The sequence below is a fragment of the Clinocottus analis genome, unplaced genomic scaffold (assembly GCF_023055335.1).
Source record: "Clinocottus analis isolate CAN_PGR_092001 unplaced genomic scaffold, fCliAna1.0.p SCAF_20, whole genome shotgun sequence".
Classification (NCBI taxonomy): domain Eukaryota; kingdom Metazoa; phylum Chordata; class Actinopteri; order Perciformes; family Cottidae; genus Clinocottus; species Clinocottus analis.
This window is the reverse complement of record NW_027175932.1, coordinates 10,474,361-10,494,403: the sequence shown is the minus strand read 5'-3', so window position 1 is coordinate 10,494,403 and position 20,043 is coordinate 10,474,361.

The following is a 20,043-nucleotide window of genomic DNA, read 5'->3' as shown; positions in this document are numbered from 1 at the left end:
AGATTACCCACAATGCTAACTTACACCTGGTACGTGCACTGCTTATGGCGGATTACTGACAGCCAAGTTGCAAAAGGGCTTACTGCTAATATTCATGTTGAGAGGTATGTGTCTTCATACAATCCAGGTCAAATCAGGTGACGCTCACATCCCCCCGCCCCTTTGTGTCGCCGTTTTTGTCGGCTGTGAGCATCTTAACAATGGAAATGCATTTCTTCTGCTGTAATCGTTCCATTATCTCCTCCAGTTGAGAGGATGAATCGTAACTCCTGCACGCTGACCCTGATAATCCGTCCGCTAAGAAACGCAGCAGGCACAGCGGATGTTAGCAGAGAGATTATCATGGTCACCGTGCAGGTGTTTTTGGTTTACCCAGCATGCTGTTGGTTTACTCTGGCATGTGGAACTCACGGCAGGAGTCGACACCATAACAGCGAACACTCGTTCTCACAGCTGACATCACCGCGTGATGAAAATGTTATTTGAATACTTTCAGAGGTTTGTTTGAGTCGGTTGGTGAGATATTAAATGTAGATTACTGGGGCGCTGACACTTAGCTGCTGAAAAAGTTCCTGCTCCTAAGATGTGGAACAGTGTGCTCCTCCGAGATGAAATTGGAGGGCTATTTTAAGAATGCACTTCATCTGAACCCCCGTAACAAAGAAGTGATCTGTCCTTTAATTTCTTCCGTCACATTCTCAAATCTGAGCGTCAGACGACTCGACACGAGAACCGAGTGCCGACAATTATGGAGCCGAGCAGTTATGAACTCCGACACGGCATCTGTTTTACCGTAAGTGGGTGAGAGCTGCTCACTGTCAGTAACTAGGATTCACGCAGGAAGTGAATATTTATACCTCACTTCACACAATTAGAGCATGACTAGAGGCTCGGGAGACCTGTGAGGAATATATTTAACAGATGAGAAGCCTGAACTCCCCGAATTAACTTTGACTTTTTACCCATCGCTTCGAGATGAACTTCAGCGTGACTGAGCTCCCATCAGATCCGCTGTACGTCTGCTGATCGACAGCGACAGCCTCGTGGTGACCGAGATCGACAAGACGCTGTACACGTGTCACTCTGAATCCATCTCCGCAGTCGGAACGCCCTCAGACAGGCATTAGCGCTGCGTGGGGAAAAAAAGTGACGGCATCGGCCCAACATGCGGGTTCAAGCGCACGACCCCTGGTATACGCACGACTTTGTAACTGACGTCGTGCTCTTCATCTCGCGAGAGGGTAAAGTGACTGGAGCTGTGAGAAGGTTTCAGAGTGGAAAAACCCTTGTTTTGTTTTGCCCAATCAGAATAGGGTACCGGTTCGCGGCGCTATATCTGAAATCCGAAGCATTAATATCATAGCTAACAACAATTAGCCATGTAGAGAAATGGTGGACTGAAGTCACATTGTGTGTGTGTGTGTGTGTGTGTGTGTGTGTGTGTGTGTGTGTGTGTGTGTGTGTGTGTGTGTGTGTCATGCTTCATGCTACTCTGCACTTTGTTTACATAGCTAGCCCGGTATGCTAGTGCGCTGCGAGTCCCAGTGAGCGTGCCCGACTGGCAAGCTAATGTAACGGCAGCTAGCTAATTGCCGCCACTCCGCACTGCGGCAGCGCCCCGACTCTATGACGTCATCGCAGACGCGTAGCCTCCACCGTTCTTGGTTCCCCTTTCAGGTTCACACTGTTTGCTATGTCGCCGCTGCTAACCGCCGACTCAGTTTGTCAAGAGCCAACAAAAGGAGAAGGCAACAAAAAAAGCTGTGAAGGGGGGAATTTAGCAGCGTTAAACACTAGAGGGGTGCTCCTCTGAGCTGATCCGTGGGTGAAGGAAACAAATTGCTGCTTTTACAGAGAGTCCACTTCATAGACCACGTTACCAAGTTAACACCGTTAGCTCTGTCGCCGTTAGCTTCTAGCCACCAACTCAGTTTGCCGCTCTGTTAAGAGCCGTGTGGATACCGATGCTCTGATTGATGCTAAGTCGCCTGAACTGCTGCTCAAGTGTCCACCGGCGCCATCCAAGAGACGGCTCGTCGTCTCCTCAAACCAATGCAGATGTTCGCTTCAGCCCTGATAAATATTGTCATTCTTCCGTGACAACCACAGGAAGCAGTCGAGGATGTAGCCACAGCTGCATTCTCAGGGGCTTGTGGGTCTGTGATGCATGTGTGTCTCTTTTTTCTTCTTTTTTTTTTCCACAGCAAGCAGTAAAGTGACTGGTGATGAGTCGCGTCTTGACACCTCTGGGAGCTGAAGAGAAAAAGGTCTAACCCGTACCGCAGCACGCCGAGGCGTGTGCCGCGTCACGCCGCGCCATCAGGGCCCGTCTAATGCTGCAAATGTGTTTCACCGAGTCGACTGACGGCAAAGGAGACGGAGAGGTTTTACACATCAACCTTTCAAAAGCGAGTCTCTGTATTTTAGTGCATTTGTAGATAAAACAACAATAATAACGGAGCCAGGGGAGTAGAGGAGTATTTCAAGAAAAATTTGAAAAAACAACCTTGTGTTTTCTTTGAGATTAAAGTGGCATATTTGAGAGAAAAAATATTGGATGTAAAACAGTTGGAAGGCCAGCGGTCTGAATGCTGTGACTCACTACGGTGTTATTATGGTATGGTGGCGTCAAGCAAAGGTGCTGAAAGATACACATTTCCTTCAAGTTCGTTCTCTGTTCTTGTATTAACACATTACATTAATACATATTAATATTGGCGACGGTACAGGAAAGTAGAGACGAACAAGCTCTGCCATTGACTCCATGAAGGTGTGTGTCTTTTGTTGCAGCCCAACAAAAGCCGCTGAAAGGAAGTTACTCCGAACACGCTACGCTTCCAGTTACACAAGGACGCTTTTACCTGTAAAAAACAGATCTGTGATGAGGTCGCCACAGTTTTGCACTCATCGAGTCATTCTCTTTTTTTGTAAATGTTTCTCTTTTTTTCCTTGTAAATGTGTGAGTTTATTCTGGTAAATGTGTGAGTTTCTTCTGGTTAATGTGTGACTTTTACTCGGGTAAACTTGCCACTTTGATCTCTCAGAGAATATCCAAGTTTATTTTTCTCGAGTAACAACTCTTTCCTGGAATATTACCGCCACACAGTTTGAACCGTTAGCTCAAAGTAACGGATAAACCAAACAAATGGTTAGCTAAACGTATACAGACACAAAGGGATGGGATCTGATATTTTATAGAATATCGTTTCCTGTTCTTTGGTGAGAAATGAACACAAGTTTGCAATCTTTCCAAAATAAGTACAGCTTTCTTTTTTTCTGCAATGAAGCCTTTCCACTGGATAAGCTACCTAGATTTACACCTCCAGTAGAAGTTGCTCTCATCCCCTCAATGCTGCGCTGGCTGTTTTTGGAGGTGATTGGGTAAGAGGGGCTCGGAGCAGGAACACCTAACATTTGAGGTCCACATCAATTTAAAAACTGCTATACGAATGTCTTAACCCTCACACGCTGTGGTTTCTCTCCCAGTGTGTGTGTGTGTGTGTGTGTGTGAGAGAGTGTGAATGTGTGCACACCCTCCATCACAGACCACCGAGCTGCTGTGTTAGCTAAAATAGCGGCCGACCCCGCCGGCCTAAGCCTAAGTGACTCTGGCGATAAAGACAGAGTGGTTAGCAATGACACGCAACGATATGTAATTAACTGGTGTGTGTGTGTGTGTGTGTGCGTGCTACTGTTACGCCTGCTTTTCAGCTTCACTAATTCATTCACACACACACACACACACACACACACACACGCACACTAATGGGAAATACTCTTATTGGTCTTTTGTTGAATGAGATTTAGGTTGAACTGATAAATTGCATGATTTTCACGAGCACATATTGACAAGCCGTCAGTGACGCTAGAGGGGTATGTAGATTCATAGTTTGAGTCTCAGGAGCTGTGTGTGTGTGTGTGTGTGTGTGTTACAGTCTGACATGCCGCATCGCCTTTCGCACCACAAAACCTCACGCTGTGACAATGTGCCACCTGGCATGTTGTGTGTGTGTGGGGGGGGGGGGGGGGGGGTGAGGGTGCGCCATTTTGTATTTTGTTAAAACATACGCCAAACTTTTTGACACCGTTGTGATATTTAAAAAAACAGATTATGTGGATTATCTATTACTATCCAACATTTTATCAAAAGTTCAACCTCAGCTTCCCCTCTTATTTTTTAAACACACTTTATAGCCCAAATACAGACCATTAAGGACAGAAATGTTCCCAAAAGCATCCCCCTGGTATTTACTATCCCGTGCCACACGGTGAGCCTCAGATCATTTGCTATCATCCGTTAATGACGTGTTCCCCCTCAGTAGTTCAGAGACACATCCTGAAACACTGCCAGCGAGTCCGGCCAAAGCAGACCAAAGCAGCCAGCAGGTGAGGAGTGGCTGTGATCTGAGCCGCGTTAGAAGGTTTGCCTCTTTATTTTTCCCACGGGGGGGACACACACACACACACACACACACACACACACGGCTTGGACTGGACCTGGGGCGTGTGCACGGGGCAGCAGAGATACATCTTTGATATAAAATACCACGCAAACTGCTGCCTGTCTTTGTCTTTTCCTCTGGATGTGTTAACCGTGTCCTCCTCCGCCGGGCGGGTCAGTGAGCAGCTTCCTCCAGATATGTGTGTTTATAAAAAGAAGAACGTGGGAACTGAAACGGCTCGCTAAAAGGCAGCAACCACTCGGATGTTTCTTCAACAAGGCCGGGACGGAGTTCAAAGTAATAAGAGTTATTATTTCAGCGTTAACCTTTCTTCAGTCCTTCAAACAGCAGAGCTGGAGCGACACGAAGGCTTCGAGTGCAAAAGCATCGCAGGCAGAAGGATAAGTGAGGAACAAGGTTGTTCAGTCGCTGCACGGAGGCGTCTTTCACACGGACAAACAGTTAAATGAAGGACATTGTGTACAGCTTGATCGCAATGTCAATATGTTTTATATAGTTTAATGCTGGCAATATTTCTAATCATTAACAGTATTTTGTTTAGTTTTTTATCTCAGAGACGTGAATGTGTGAAAGGGGGCGTTTGATTGACAGCGGCGGCCATGTCGTAAGCACACTTGTGCTGCGGCTTCACGTGAAGTGATGACAAGTTAATTCACTTCCACCTTTGCCTTAAAATGTTTTCCTCATCTGAGTGGCTGCTGTTTACACATCTGGACAAGACAATATGAGACAATATGAGAATTATATATAACATATAGAATAAATGAACAAATATACGTGTGTGTGTGTGTGTGTGTGTGTGTGTGTGTGTGTGTGTGTGTGTGTGTGTGTGTGTGCACGTGTGTGTGTGTGTGTGTGCGTGTGTGTATATGTATGTATGCATGTATATATATGTATGTAGACCATAGGTGTATATATAATTATATATATATATATATATATATATATATATATTATTTGTTTATATATATTTCTTTGATTTTGTATATATCTGTATCTATCCCTGTTCTTATTTTATTTTATTGTTTTTCTCTATTATTTTATTTTATTTTGTGTTTAGTTTATTCCATTTGATGTCTGTAAGTGTGGGACGTTACTGTGACAAAAAAAGTACTTTTCATTCATTCATTCATCGTCTCACTGTACAGACCTGGCCTATTACCCTTCAAATGACACTGCTGAGTGACATCATCCATCTATATCTTTTTATGCAGTTTTTTTTCACCTTCTCCTCCTCCTCCTCCTCCTCCGTCCTCTCTCTTTTGACCCACACAGCCGTAGAAAAGCCTGATACTCAAACCGGTGTTGAACAATCTTCATTTGGAGTCCAGAGCAGCGCTGGAACTTCTGCGTTTCAGCGGGCGTTGGTTTTAGGGATTGGCAAGGATTTCTTCAGACCTACGAGATAACGAGAGAGAGAGACGAAGCCTCGAGCCTCGGGATGATTGAACGGCGTTGTAAAGAGTAGAAGCAGAAGAGGCTCGTCCAACAAACTTATTTGAACACGGTTGTTATTTGTAGACAACAGTATCTCGGTAAAGATCAGCCTTGCGTTAAGCGCAGCGGTCAGCGTGCAGTGGATTGTGGGCCGTTTGTCTTTTGTGCTGCAATCCGGCTCCTCCCAGTCGCCGCCTCCTCTTCTGTCCGGCTGACAGGAGTCTGACAACAAAGAGGAGCGTTCACTCCAGAAAGGGCAATCCTTTTGTGTTTCTGACTCTGCGCCTCCCCTGAAGAGTGTTGTAAGTTCAGGGCCTGCCAAAGTGGAACAGACAGCTTGTGTTTCAGCGACCTCCAGACATTAACCCTTGTGTGGTGTTCGGGTCTGTGGGACCCGTTTTCATTTGTCATCGAAACAAAAATAATATGATTCATTATTTTTCAAACTCAGACTTATTGACCTTGGCTCATTTTCTGCGAAGAGCATGTATCAGACAAAATCTTTTAATTGGCCGCACAATTGTCGGTCCTGTGTTCCTGAATTATACTATGAACCATATGTGCTGTTTATATCGCTTCTAATTGGGATGAAAAAAACATCTGTTGAGTATTTTAACATAAAATTGTTTAATTGTGTTGAATTAAAAACCCTATAATACAGCGGGTCCAACAGACCCACAACACCTGCCGAGTAACAAAAAAATGAACCCCATACGAGGGTTAAATTCAGATTCACCTCTTGTGTTTCCAGTTCCTCTCTGATTCTCTTTCCTAAAAGGAAATCTTTTGCAATCTACTCGCCAAACAAGCTTGTGAGTCTCGCTTCTGCCCCTGCTGTCTTTCTCTTGTTTTTCCTCTGGATTTCTTTTATCAAATAGCATCTGTAACATTTGTGTTGGATCATGTTAAATAACATGTTGATCAAAGGTGAGGCTCAGACAGAAAGTCATGTGTGAGGCGACCATGACAGCCTTTATATCCCCCACTTAGCAAACAGAACAGAACGACTGTCGGGGCAAAATAAGTGCAAAGCCAGGATTGCCTCTCTATAACACACTACGTACACACTACATACACACTAAATACACACTACATACACACTAAACACGGTGGGTTTAGCTCAATAAGGAGCTAAATGCGGTTTGGTTTCGTATTTTCCTTTTTAATAGACCACTACAAATCAGACATAAAATCCATGAGAGAGACATGTGATTTCCGTGAGTGGGCTCAATATGAGCCAGCCGTATTTTAATGCGTATGATTTCCTGCACTCTGGCACTTTAAATCCGTACAAAGTAGCCTCCACGTCGGGATCATTGGACTACTGAAATGTGTCGGTTACGTCAAACACAACATAAACATAATGAGTGGCGCAGGCCCGTGAGTGTATCGATCAGACCACTGATTATCCCCCCCCCCACCCACTGGCCCCCCTCCCCCCCACTCGCCCCTGCCCCCTCCCTTCTGTTTCCAGCATCTATAGAAAATTAGCCTCAAACTGTTCGACTATATATTGCTTAGCTGTTGTTTCAGGACACTGGACAGCGCCGGTCGTTGCGAGCGGCGCTCGTGTCATGGCGGCGCTCGTGTCATGGCGGCGCTCGTGTCATGGCGGCGCTCGTGTCATGGCGGCCCTCGTGTCATGGCAGTGCTGAAGGAAAGGAGGCGGAGCAGATCAGTTGATGAGCCTGCTCACTTTTCCTGGTTGCAAAACAAACTTTTGGCTTTGGATTAGACCACTAATTTTAGAAAGACTTTCTTAGTCTGATTTTGGTCCCGCCCATAACGCAGGAGCTGCTACTGACATGTAATGTTGTGACCGCGCGACTTAAGGCGAGCAATCCGGGTGCACATTGAAGATCCGGCACAAATCAATAAGAGCCTCTCCTGTTCTTCCCATTCTGCTGACGTTGCGTGAAAGCAGCAAGCGTTCCGACTTTTTTGTCTTTCATCAGCCACCAAAATGTGGGCAAGAATTCAGGCGTCTGAAAGCACACTCTGTGAAAATGTCAGCGAAGTCCGTCTGTAATTGCCTTCAGCATCCGTACCACCGGAGCCATATTTTCTGTTGCCCAATTTGTTGAATTTGTTCCACGCCGGTTATTATTTTAGCATGTAGGAAAATGCTCTGGCGCTGGTTTCACTTTAAGTAAAAATGCCAAAATGATACACATATCCTTTAAATATACACACAAACAAACCTTTTTTTTATGGAGGAATATGGCTGAATGTTTGTGAGGATGTGTTATCACCTCCGCTTTTAAACCCGTCCCTTGTCGTTCTTGGATTAAACCCTGCAGCGAGCAGGGAATCTGTCCCCCGGTGTGCTGACAGGTGCTGTAACTGGAACGGAGTGCATTCCCTTCAAAACACAGACGCACTAATTTGGATTGAGACGGAGGCTGCGATGTCAAAATAAATCCTTTGTGATACCTTGTTGGTACAGTACGTCTCCTCCACTTTGCTACAGCGCAACACGCTTCGCTCACAGGAATCTGGCATCACAGGATAAAACCTCAAGATGTGTTGTGAGCGCGAGGCAGCTGCTTGACTGCTCTGCAGAGCAATTATTCTGCAGCCGCTGAGCTAATTGAAGTGATGCATCTACTTTGGCACTCGATTTCTCGACAGATTGCATACATTTCCAACGCGAGGCTCATTTCTGACAGCCACACCACGGCCTGGAAAGTTTTACTATTTGAGTTTTTAATCCGTCGGTTTGCTCGACTGATATTTTGTCATGTTCTTATGTGAGTGAGTGGAATGCCTCCACAACGACTGGATGCGTTACCATACAATGTGTCCGCTTATTGGTTTAGAAATAAATACCAAATTGCATTCCCATCAGCCCCAGCTTTACTCGCTGTGCTAATTGGCAAATGTTTGCGTGCTAACAGGCGGAGGCGGAGAGATGTGGAGGAATTCACAATGTGTCTGATCAAATAGCTTGATATTGATATTGATATACGGTTGATTAAAAAGTTACACAATGAGGTTTTTAATATCTAGCCATGTGTCACGTTATCAATATTAATAGGATATTTTGCAAAGACCTATAACAAGATGAACCCGGTAAACTAGCGGTTATGTCTACCTTTTTGAGACTGAGATTAATATATGGAAGCTTACTTGTTATAGTATAACTTTCCCAGATGATACATTTTCCATGTTTCCCTTTAAGTGTTGAATAGTATTCATTTAGGATTGATATGTCTTTCTGTGGTAAATACTTCTTCTTCTTCTTCCTCTTAAAAAGAAAAACATAACCAAACAAAAGGCATTTGTGGATTCATGTCGTGCATTTTCAGTTTTTCAAATAATTTGCATAAGGAGGAATCAGCAGCATGAAAAACACAAGTTCCGCCTCTGGACACACAATATTGTCGGCATCTTAACATTAAATATTCATCGTGTATTAACCAACCGTTAAAGAGGCCACTTCCTCTCCTCCTGCAAGACCCACATGTTTTCAGAAAGGCAAAGAAGAGTGGAGCAAAACTATAACTCCGCTCCCCATAATTGCATAATTGGGGTGCACTTGCGCGTAAGATTGCGAGCATGTTGGCGCATCAACTTTAGCGTTTGGCTCAAAGCGCCGCCGTCCCTCAGCGCGGCCTTGCAGGCCGCAGGCTGCGTCCTCCCAGGTGCAGCTCCCACTAGACAATTACCAAGCAGATGCTGAAGTTAGCAGCCAACTGTGCTGCGGTGTTTCGAAGCGAGGAGCCTATAGCTGTGACAAAGGAGCGCTAATTCCAACGCGTACTAATATGCTTCAATAATGATGTTTTTTTTAAATTCTTTTCATGAAAGGGAATGTTGGTTTCACAGACCGACTTGATTGCTTTCTCAGGCGTGAAAGCCTGGTGTCTGAACGCCGTCATGTCTGACTAATTAGAGAGGACTAATGTGTTTTCCCATCTCTCCCCGGAAGCTTCCCCGCTCGGCGCGCCGCTTCCAAATGAAAACACGACGGAGCCGCCGAGGTCATCGCTCCCGCCTCGCGGCAGCTGTCAGAGTTGCGTCAGAATGACCTGCAAGAAAAAACCCAAAACACGCGATGAGGAGGAGGGGAATCGTAAGCACTTGTCTGCATCCTTGTAGTTCGCTGTGCTCGCACACGTGTGACATAACGATCGTACAACACCAGCTCCACACACTTCTGTCTATTCACCTTCCTGCCGCGGGCGCACTCCACCTGCTCCAACAAGTGTTCATGAAAAAGGCCTCGTGAGCACAAGAGGAAAGGTTGCGGTGGAGGAGGCTTGAGCCACTTGTGGCCTCTTCATCCGTACGTCCCTGAACACAGTGCACGGGGTGTGGGGGTCCTTGTTTGTCGGTCACTTCACATTCCATCATAGTTCATTACATTTATTGTATCTTCATCTTACTCCGTCCTTTTGTGTCCACTTTCTTTCATGAACTCCTTTTCTTCCCCGTTTTAGATGTGATGCTCTACTTAAATCCTTTCAATAACTGGTGATGTCTTTTGGGAAGACTTCGGCCCTACAATTTCGAAAGTAGCCCAAAAAAACACACAAAAATCTGTTCAAGTGTTGCTTTTGCAGTTCGTAAGAAGCAGGCAGATCAATGTCCATCTGAATGGAGCTGAATCAAACTCGCTGGAAGCTTTTACGACCAAAACTAAGGCCACACCAGCTAAACCTCCTTGAAAAGCAAATATTACTAATATTCAAGGCCATTTCTAGCTTTCTAAGCCTTTAGAGCTGCAGACGACACGCATGATTACTACACTAATGCTCCTAAATTAGGGCCTTTAGTGTAACTAAGCACAGCAATGCCTCCTCTTTACCATTTAGAACATTTATAATAAGCACATGATTATCTAAAATACCACAAACTCTCCACATCATGTTTTCTGTAGAAAAGCACTGGTGTGTGTGCTCCCTGCTTTACTCATCCCCGGTCTCCTCACCTCTTTAGAGATGTCAGCAAGTGTCGTGCACTGATGAAACCTTTCTGTCTTTTCTCCGAGCAGCAGCGATGTCTGACAGTCAGCGGTCCGGCGGTCTGCTCCGATGAGGCCTGCTGGGTAATCTTCAGAGGGGTGTCCCTTCATGTCGGGGTGCTGCAGGAGGGAGGAGGACAGAAAAGGGCTGGTGGGAGCAAATGCAAAAGATGTAGACGCAGCGTGAGAGACTGGACTTCAGATTTGTCCACCGAGCAGTCGACTCACGAGCTTTCATTTTGCCAGGACAGAAAAAAAACACACTTTTTTTCACATGGACCACAGTGAAGATGATGGAAATGTCCATTGATGTATGCAGGAGGCTCGAGTCCACCAGTCCAGTGGATCAGAGTTTGATACTAAGGTCGACGAGATGAGACACTGACGGGGAACAAAGTCGGTCATTTTTCTATTTTTGAACCGGAAAACATGTTTTTTTGACTGAATATGCTTCATAACATACCGACGCTTTCCTGGATCGAGTTTATTGTTGCAGATTTCAATGCTTCAAGTCTTAATATTTCTAAAAAAAAGGTGCACTATTAGTCTGTGGGTTGTTGTTAAGGCTCCCAACAACTCTTTTTTTTTTTAACTCGGGGAGCTCTCGAGGACTCCTTGTTGATACACTTTGCTCATACTCATGCTGGATGTGTATAGTTATGATCAAAATATCTTTTAAAAGTGTTTTTTTTTTGCAGATATACTTTTTTTCCAAGACTCTGCTGTAAAATACATATAAATATACACAAGTATTGGAATTAATTTGGGGTTCCTACGATGACTCAAACAGAAAAAAAGAGGTCTGATTCAAGATTTTTTTTTTAATGAGATGGTAGGGATCACTAATGAAACTCATTTTTTCTATTTCTTTTGTCTCTGCCACAAATTCCCACTTTCTTAGCGTCTTCCTTTCCCCTTTGTGTTTGCGTTTTCCACCCAGAACGTGACAGGAATCAAACCAATGCATCAACACCAGAAACATTTCTCATGAAACAGACAAATTCTCAAGAAAAGAAAAAAAAGATTCCCTCCAGAGAAACGATTGTAAATAAAAAGAAAAGAGTCCAAAACAAATAAAACGACATTAATATCACAGAGTGTTTGTCATGTAACACACTGTAATACTTTATGTAATATGGATCAGTACAAACGAGCCACATGGAGCAACACAAAGAGACGCCTTGTTAGTAGCAGGACTCAATCTGCTGCAACAGTACGTCCAACATCCAACGAGAGCGAACGTGCAGTATTCTGTGAAGCCGCGTGGAAGCAGTCGCCTCTGTTCTCGGTCGGGGGTCCCATGAATGTTGAATGCGGAATCACTTCTGTGGATTAACATTTCAGTGAGTGTGTAAATTGTGGATGACTGGAGGGAGGAGAAGGTGGGAGCAGGGAGGAGATTGTGGGAGGAAGCACGGCAGATTTCAACACCACCGGCAGCCTCCCGCCGAGACGCTGCCTGTTTCGTTTCAGGCTCTAAACACTCGAGCTGGAGGAAGAAGAAGAGGAAGAGGAAGGAGAAAATAGAGGGGGAGAGGAATGAGAAGGAGGGCAGAGAAGGAAGGAGGACAAGCTGGAAGAGACGATACCGGCGAGTGAGGACGGTGTCAGAGACGTACGAGAGAGCAAAGGGTAGCAAACAAGATTTCACAGCACGTCCTCTGCGCTAGTGTGCAGCGCTCAAGCCTCCAGATTAACTCCATTCATTGGCGCCGTAGATTTCCACACTTCAGGGGCCGATTTGTTCGGGCGCCCCCGCTGGGTTGCACAAGAGTTCGGGCAATCCATTTCCACATATTTAACAAGCGTGGCTCCACCACGGCCTCCGTTACGTTCACTCAAAAAGGTTTTGGCCTCTTTTTTTATTGTGATTTTTTTTTTTTAACTTCACGTGAGGCGTTGACAAAAGGACAGTTTTTGAGACCGGTGATCCAATAAGTTTGAGTTAGAGACACATTAATATGGAGCACACACACACACACACACACACACACACACACACACACACACACACACACACACACACATTAACAAAAAAAACCATGAGCCAGGCGTACGAGACTTCACGGAGCAAATAACACAGCGAGCTCCAGAGAGGAAGTCAAGCAGGTCCACGAGGAGAGCAGCCGCGTGTCGGGTCATTCATGATGGAGCTTCAGCAGCTCAGACGTGTGAAGCCTTTCCATGAACATGTGTGTTTTTATTCACATGAGTTTATCAGTGTGGAGGACATTCAGACCAGAGGTTGTACAGATAGAGGCTCCATGTGGGATGTGTGTCTCTCTCTCTCTCTCTCTCTCTCTCTATCTCTCTATCTCTCTATCTATATATATATATATATATATACATCTTGTCAGATTTAATGATCCCTGATTGTTCTATATAACAATAAAATGTCAGTCATCTGATATGAATTTTGGCAGCCAAAAGTAACTAAAAGACATTTATTATTATATTTCAAGTTGATGTTATTGTCAAGTGCCATGGTACATACTATATATATATATATATATATATATATATATATATATATATATATATATATATATATATATATATACACTTCATGTAGCTTTTTAAACTTGTTTGAGGAAATCCTGAAAGCAAAAGTACTTTTCCTTCACATTAAATGTACGGTGGCCCACGAGGGCCAACGCAGCACAATGGCCCAAACACACTCCAGTGAGGAGAAACATGCAGCAGCTTCAGACACAAAGCCGATTGAAAAACATACAAAAATCCACAAATACAAAACACAACAATGGAAACAAGCTGCAGAAAGCGCTTTACGGCGTACACACACCGTACACACCGTACACACACCGTACACACACCGTACACACACCGTACACACACCGCACACACACCGTACACACCGTACACACACCGTACACACCGCACACACACCGTACACACCGTACACACACCGTACACACCGCACACACACCGTACACACCGTACACACACCGTACACACCGTACACACACCGTACACACCGCACACACACCGTACACACACCGTACACACCGCACACACACCGTACACATCGTACACACACCGTACACACACCGTACACACACCCTACACACACCGTACACACACCGTACACACCGTGCACACACCGTACACACACCCTACACACACCGTACACACCGTGCACGCTGGAAATGTTGAATGCATTTCCAGCGTTTCTTTCTGTAACATTTCTTTGGCGCGTTGCTTTTCACTCGCAGCACAATTTTCGTGCGTTGTATTCCTTGAAGATTTTCATGTGTTTTTTTGTGTGTTTTGTTCGGCATCGTCTCTGAAGAAGCAGCATGTTTCTCGTAATGGAAATGTTTGGGGCCGTTTTAGAGACATTTTCCACTTGACAACAACAGTTATACAAACGTTATAAAAAATACAACAACTCACGTTGATTCCAAAAATGGAAAAAAAAAGCAACAACATACTCACACGTAGCCCTTTAAGCGCTAACCCTAAACATACCTATTGTTTCACTTGTGTTTGGAGGTCGTACATGAGAATTATAGAGTACTGCAGCTCTGATTTTTACCTTTGATTTGATCCCAAACATGTTTTCTTCTTGATTTGTACCACGTGACCTGGCATGGTTAGCATCCCCATGTTTGGGGCAGCGTGAGACTTTGCTGCTCTTCGGTCAGACAGCACATCCAACATCGGTGTCAACAGAGTCAATCACTTCTCCCACATCCACTTAAAAACCAGTAAGAAGAACCCAAAGACTAAAAAGCAAAAACCCACAAGAAGAAGAAAAAAAGAAACGCAGTCAGACGAATGTGCGTCGGCGTCGGAGCCTTTTGGCTTCAAATCCTTCTCGACAGCCGAACTCCTGGTTAAGAAGTATGGCATTTACTTTAGTTATCTCCATCACAGGAGCCTTCTATAGTCACTTGACCTTTCTCTAAACTCCAGCACTAATTGCGTGAGTGTTTCTGCGGCCGGGCTTCACAGTGACCGCGGCCCCTCGCTGAGAGGTTTCATGTGGAAGATAACAGAAGCTTGACCCTCCGCCACTCGGCTCCTCTTCGTGGACTATATTTTTTTCCCTCCATTTCCGGCTCACCCGCCGCGTCTCTCCGTTGAAATGTAAATGAGGCATTAAACTCTTATTCTGGACTCCAACTCCGCTCTTCTTGGAGTAAACCGCCTCCTCCGCTCTCGCTCGTCTGCTCCTGGCCGGCCGGCGCTCACGCTGCGCCGAGGGCCTCGTGTACCGATGTGCATGTGCGTGCGATACCTGCGGTTTCATGTGGTTTATTTTCGATTCACGGGAAAGAAAGGGACATATATGGAGAAAGTACTTGGGGGGGGGGATGTCAAAGTAGCTTGGATATAAAGCAGCAGTTGCCAAGGCAATGCATTCAAGCTCACATTTAATTCTTCAGCCGGTAATAATGGAGATCTGCAGTCATGTCGTGTTGGACAAAAGTGTCACGAACAAGCGTTAAGCTGCTGTGTGCTGAAGCCGGAGCTGGCGGGCAAAACCTCTTTTTGTGATTCTAATAAGAATTGTATCATTTGATAATGAATCAAAAGTTATTGTGATTATTTCCCCTAATTTATTCAGTATTAAACGGCGTGTTCTGTGGATATTTTGATTAAACAATGTACTGCTAAATGAATACACACACACACACACACACACACACACACACACACACACACACACACACACACACAAACACACTCTCCATAATCTTGTTAAAGCCCTCACATGTCGTAGTATACGGGAGTTTCTTTACTTTCTGTGACCAACTCTCTATTACATTGGTGTTCACAGAGTTATTTGACTGAACCGTGAAACAGCTGACTCTTCCCTCAGGGCCACCGTCAGGTTGACATTTCTGAAATGACTCGGCAAATCTTGGCTGGATTTGGAGGAAACGTCTCAAAAAGAAGAAAGAAAAAAGGCACGAAAAGCTTCCGCCTTCTTTCAGAAGAGTGACGTCGTCGGTGACGTCGTCGACGAACCAAAAGAGATCTGTTCCAGTTTTTTGCTTTCATGACTCTCCCACCTTGTCCTCTCTACTGCAGCATCTGCACCGAAGCCACTTGGTCCACGGTGAGCTTGAGAAGGTTCGGCTTGGCAGCCGCCGGACGGGAAAAACAAATTAGGAGAGTTCACAAGTTCAAACGCGGCTTCACCAAGACAAGCTCTACTCCTCAGCCAAGGGTCTAGTTTTAATAAGCGCGAGCTCCATCTGAAGGCTCCTGCTGTTATAAAGAAGGGTACACATTTATAATCTCCCTTTCATTCTCCTTCATTCGTTGCCGTCTCTCTGCACTTAAAACTACCGTTTATTCTGAGCTGGATCCAAGATGGCGGCGCCACAACTGACAGCAGATTAAAGCTCTGTCACGTTTTTCCTTTCTTTTTCTTTTTCTTTGCCTCACACCTTCGCCCAATTTGCGCAGCGCAACAAACGAGCGGGACAAGTTTTTGCCGACTGGTCTGGCGTGAGATTTGGGAGCGGACGGAGCGTTAAAAGAGACGCTCCAAGTCTCCTCCAGGAGTCTCCGCTGTATTCTGAAGCCGAAAGCTTTAGAAATCTGCCTGAGAAATGTGAGCAATTACTCCCGTCGGCCGTCTTCCGATTCCCTTGCGTACCGAGCAGACTGTACTTCGCTATTATTGATCTGCAGTGAGTAAAAGGTCACAGGATGGAAGACGGCAGCAGCCGCTGTAACCATGGAGACTCCGTCTCTTTGAGTCGACGGCGCGAGCGCAGGATCGGTCCGAGGGAGCAACTTGTGACGCTCGCTGCTTTGTTGCTGGACTCTAATCTCCTCCTCTGTTGGTGAGATGTGCCTTCAGTCCAGAACGCGGGGCAAAAACTCTGGGGACACACACAGAGGCCGCCGGCTTAACTTCCCAACCCGACGCGCATCATTCAAGGATGGATTTAAGCCATTTCGCGGACGCCGATGTTTGTTCGTGATGGCAGGGAGATTACTTTGAAATCTCTCCGGTGTTCCTTCATGGAGGTCTGTGCTCTGGACCGGCCAGATGGACTGCAGTGCAGATGCAGCTCCAGGCTGAGGTTAAGGACAGATAATGCAAGAAGAGGAATATCAAGGGGCCGCACCCCCAATATACAGGCATTCACTTCATGACGTGTTTTAATAGCAGGAGGAGATTGATATGCCATATTCATATCTGTTATTTCAAGCCCCACAATGTCTGGATGAAATCCAGATGGAATACACTTTCATCTCCATATATTATGTCCAGTAGGTCTGTCAGACAGTTCACAGAGCCAGGAGGTTCAGGAGCCCATAAAAGCACATTTTAAACATCCAATACTGTATTCTGCAAGGCAGGACATCTATTTATTATATTTAATATCATGCTCTGCACAGCATCTTCTACCTGTATTGTCTCGTTCCACCACGTTGTCCGTCTGGTCCCCTGACCTTCATTTAGCTTTTGCCGTTGTGATAGATTTTAGTATTTTAAATGAATTTCTAAAACACAGAGTGAGAAAGAAAGAACTAAATTTATAATTACTTGAATCATAAATAAATGAGTCAGCTGTATCATTTGCAGAATAGTCCTGCTTTGAATTAGCGCCGGATGGGATTTCTTTCTCCCAGGGAGAGTTGTTTCCACTGTGCGTACTGTCCACACGGCTCATCTGGTGACTGTCATATCTATATATAGAAACATATATCGTGTCACAGCAATAAGGAGAAGGTTAATACGGCTTCAAACTGATTTTCCAACCTCAGTGCGAGGAATAAACCACCAATTCTGCAGATGGTAATAATGCCGCAGTCAAAATGGTGACAGTGAGGATGATATTTTCATCACTGGCTGTACAGAAAGAATCTTGTTTCGTAACGGCACTGAGCTGAGCTTGATGACCGTAGTGTTTGGCAGAGTACCGCCTCGCATGGCCTCTCGCGTCTCGCTGGTTGAAAGGCCGGTGACGTGCTTTATGAACACACACCAGCTCCTGCGACTGTCTTCCCCTTATCTGGAGAGGCTCTGGGCAGACAGATTTATCATATCATATATTATTAAAGTGATATCATATGAGAAAAAGAATCATAAACTCCCTGAGTAGCTCTAACAGAACCTATTATTACATTATATGATGACTCGCAGATAACGCTGGGTTCGCCGCTTGGTCTAGGAGCGCAAAATCATATGGCCACTTCCAATATGAATATGTATTGAAGTGAGATGAGGTATTTTAAGTAGTCTTGACTTTTCAGCTCATTGTAACGTACTGAACCGTACCGCAGAGGCATGATGGGAATATTGAAGTAATACTTGACACGATGAACCGTAGTAGGCCGGTCCAGACGCCCGTGTGGTGTGAAGAGTTGGACTGGGTTGATTAGCTGCCTGTCTCGCTGTCACTTTACAGCAAGAACGCTGCTAATTTCTGTTTAATTACGCTGTGACATAATCACGGGGGACGGTCCCCTCGGAGCCCGTCTCCTCAGACAGCTCGCTGACGTGGTGACACACGGGAGGTGTAAAGATGACACATGCAAAGACACCATCACGCCTGCCACACCCTCACTCTGCGTCGGCTAGGATAAATGTCACACTTGGACGCTGACATGGAAGTCAGTGGCATCCCGTGACACGGCAAAATGCAAAATGCCCTTTGTGGTTATTTTACTGAGCAGAAATACAGAGAGGAAAAACAAAGTGGCGCTTCCTTTTGACACTTTTTTTTATGGCCTTTAATGTGAAGTTACGGCTCCGGGATTGTTTTTTACAATGCAAACCTTCTCATGTTCCAGTGTCTTCCTCCCACGTGGGCATAATCTTTGCTGAGTGAGTAATGTATGGAGCAAGAAGCTTCCGGCGGGAGCGAGTGCCCCAGAAAGAGGCCTCTGCACCCGGGCCCACTCAGCACCAGGCGACAGCTGGAACTTGCGCTGCTGGGAGGTTTCGGGGAAGGAAAGGCTTTTCCCCCGCTGCACGAGTGCTGTTGCTGGAACATGACACTCCTGGCCCCAATCCTGGCTCTCTCCGGTTTTTGCTGTAGCCGAGGCAGCAGAGCCAGCGGGAGCGGCGAAAGGCTCCCGAAACTGTGATGACCGCTGCCTCCGAGGAAATAATAGTCGACACTCCAACCGGGTAAAGATTGCGGAGTCACATCCTGACTTTTTGTTTTCTCTTTTGGCTCCACTCAGTTAAGTGAGGTTAAAGCTATTGTGTGTGCTCACATTAGGATGATTATACATATTTCTACCCTCGGGAGGTGTCCTTAAACACACGCTTTTTCTCTAGACTCTTTCTGCCTCCGTCTGTGGAGAATTACGAGTTGAAGGCCTAACTTAATGACTTTGTTTCTGACAACACTGCCTTGCCCTACTTTAACTTCTGGCAGCAGAGGCTGGGAAGTCGAAGGCTGGATGCTACGGGAGGCAGAAAGAGACAAGCTCTCGGGGAGATAGGTCTAATATGAGACGGGAGTTAGGTTTTCTAACCTGCCTGCACGTCCAAAACTACAACCCGCTGTTTTTACTCTTTTGCATAAGTCAAAGAAAAAAATATTAGAAATGTGACGAGGCTGACAGTTTGTTTTTTACCGCAACGTTTGCAGTTCAGTGCTAAGCTAAGCTAATTGACCGCTGGCTTTAGCTGCATATTTAAGATTAAGATGAAAGTGGTATCAATCTTCTCATCTAACTCTCAACAAAAAATGACATTTTCCTTTTATTCACATTCATTACCTTTAATTTTTTAAAAACTAGACACTATGAAAGTGACAAAGCTGTAAACTTATGTTATAAACGTTCTACTGTTTTCTAAAATTTCTGCAGTTTCAATTGTAACCAATCGCGTGTACTTCTGTGTGGTGATACGGTGCGGAGGCCTGTGACTGAGTTCAAGTCATCGAACAAGATGCTTCAGCTGTAGCTCAACCATTTACTCGGAAAATAAAACTTCATTTCACTCATCCGTGCCTTACAGTTCATTTGTGCCCCGTGTGGTGTGCTCAATTGCTATGAATATTAAGGAGGGATGGTGGCAAATATCTCAATGTTTATATAATAATTTGAACCATTTTTAATCGTTAATATTAATGGTTCGATATTTGAAAGGAAAGATCATTTAAATCTCATGGTGCAACCACAGTCCTTAATTCGAGACTTAATATTTTTGAACAGGTATTTCATACAAAATTT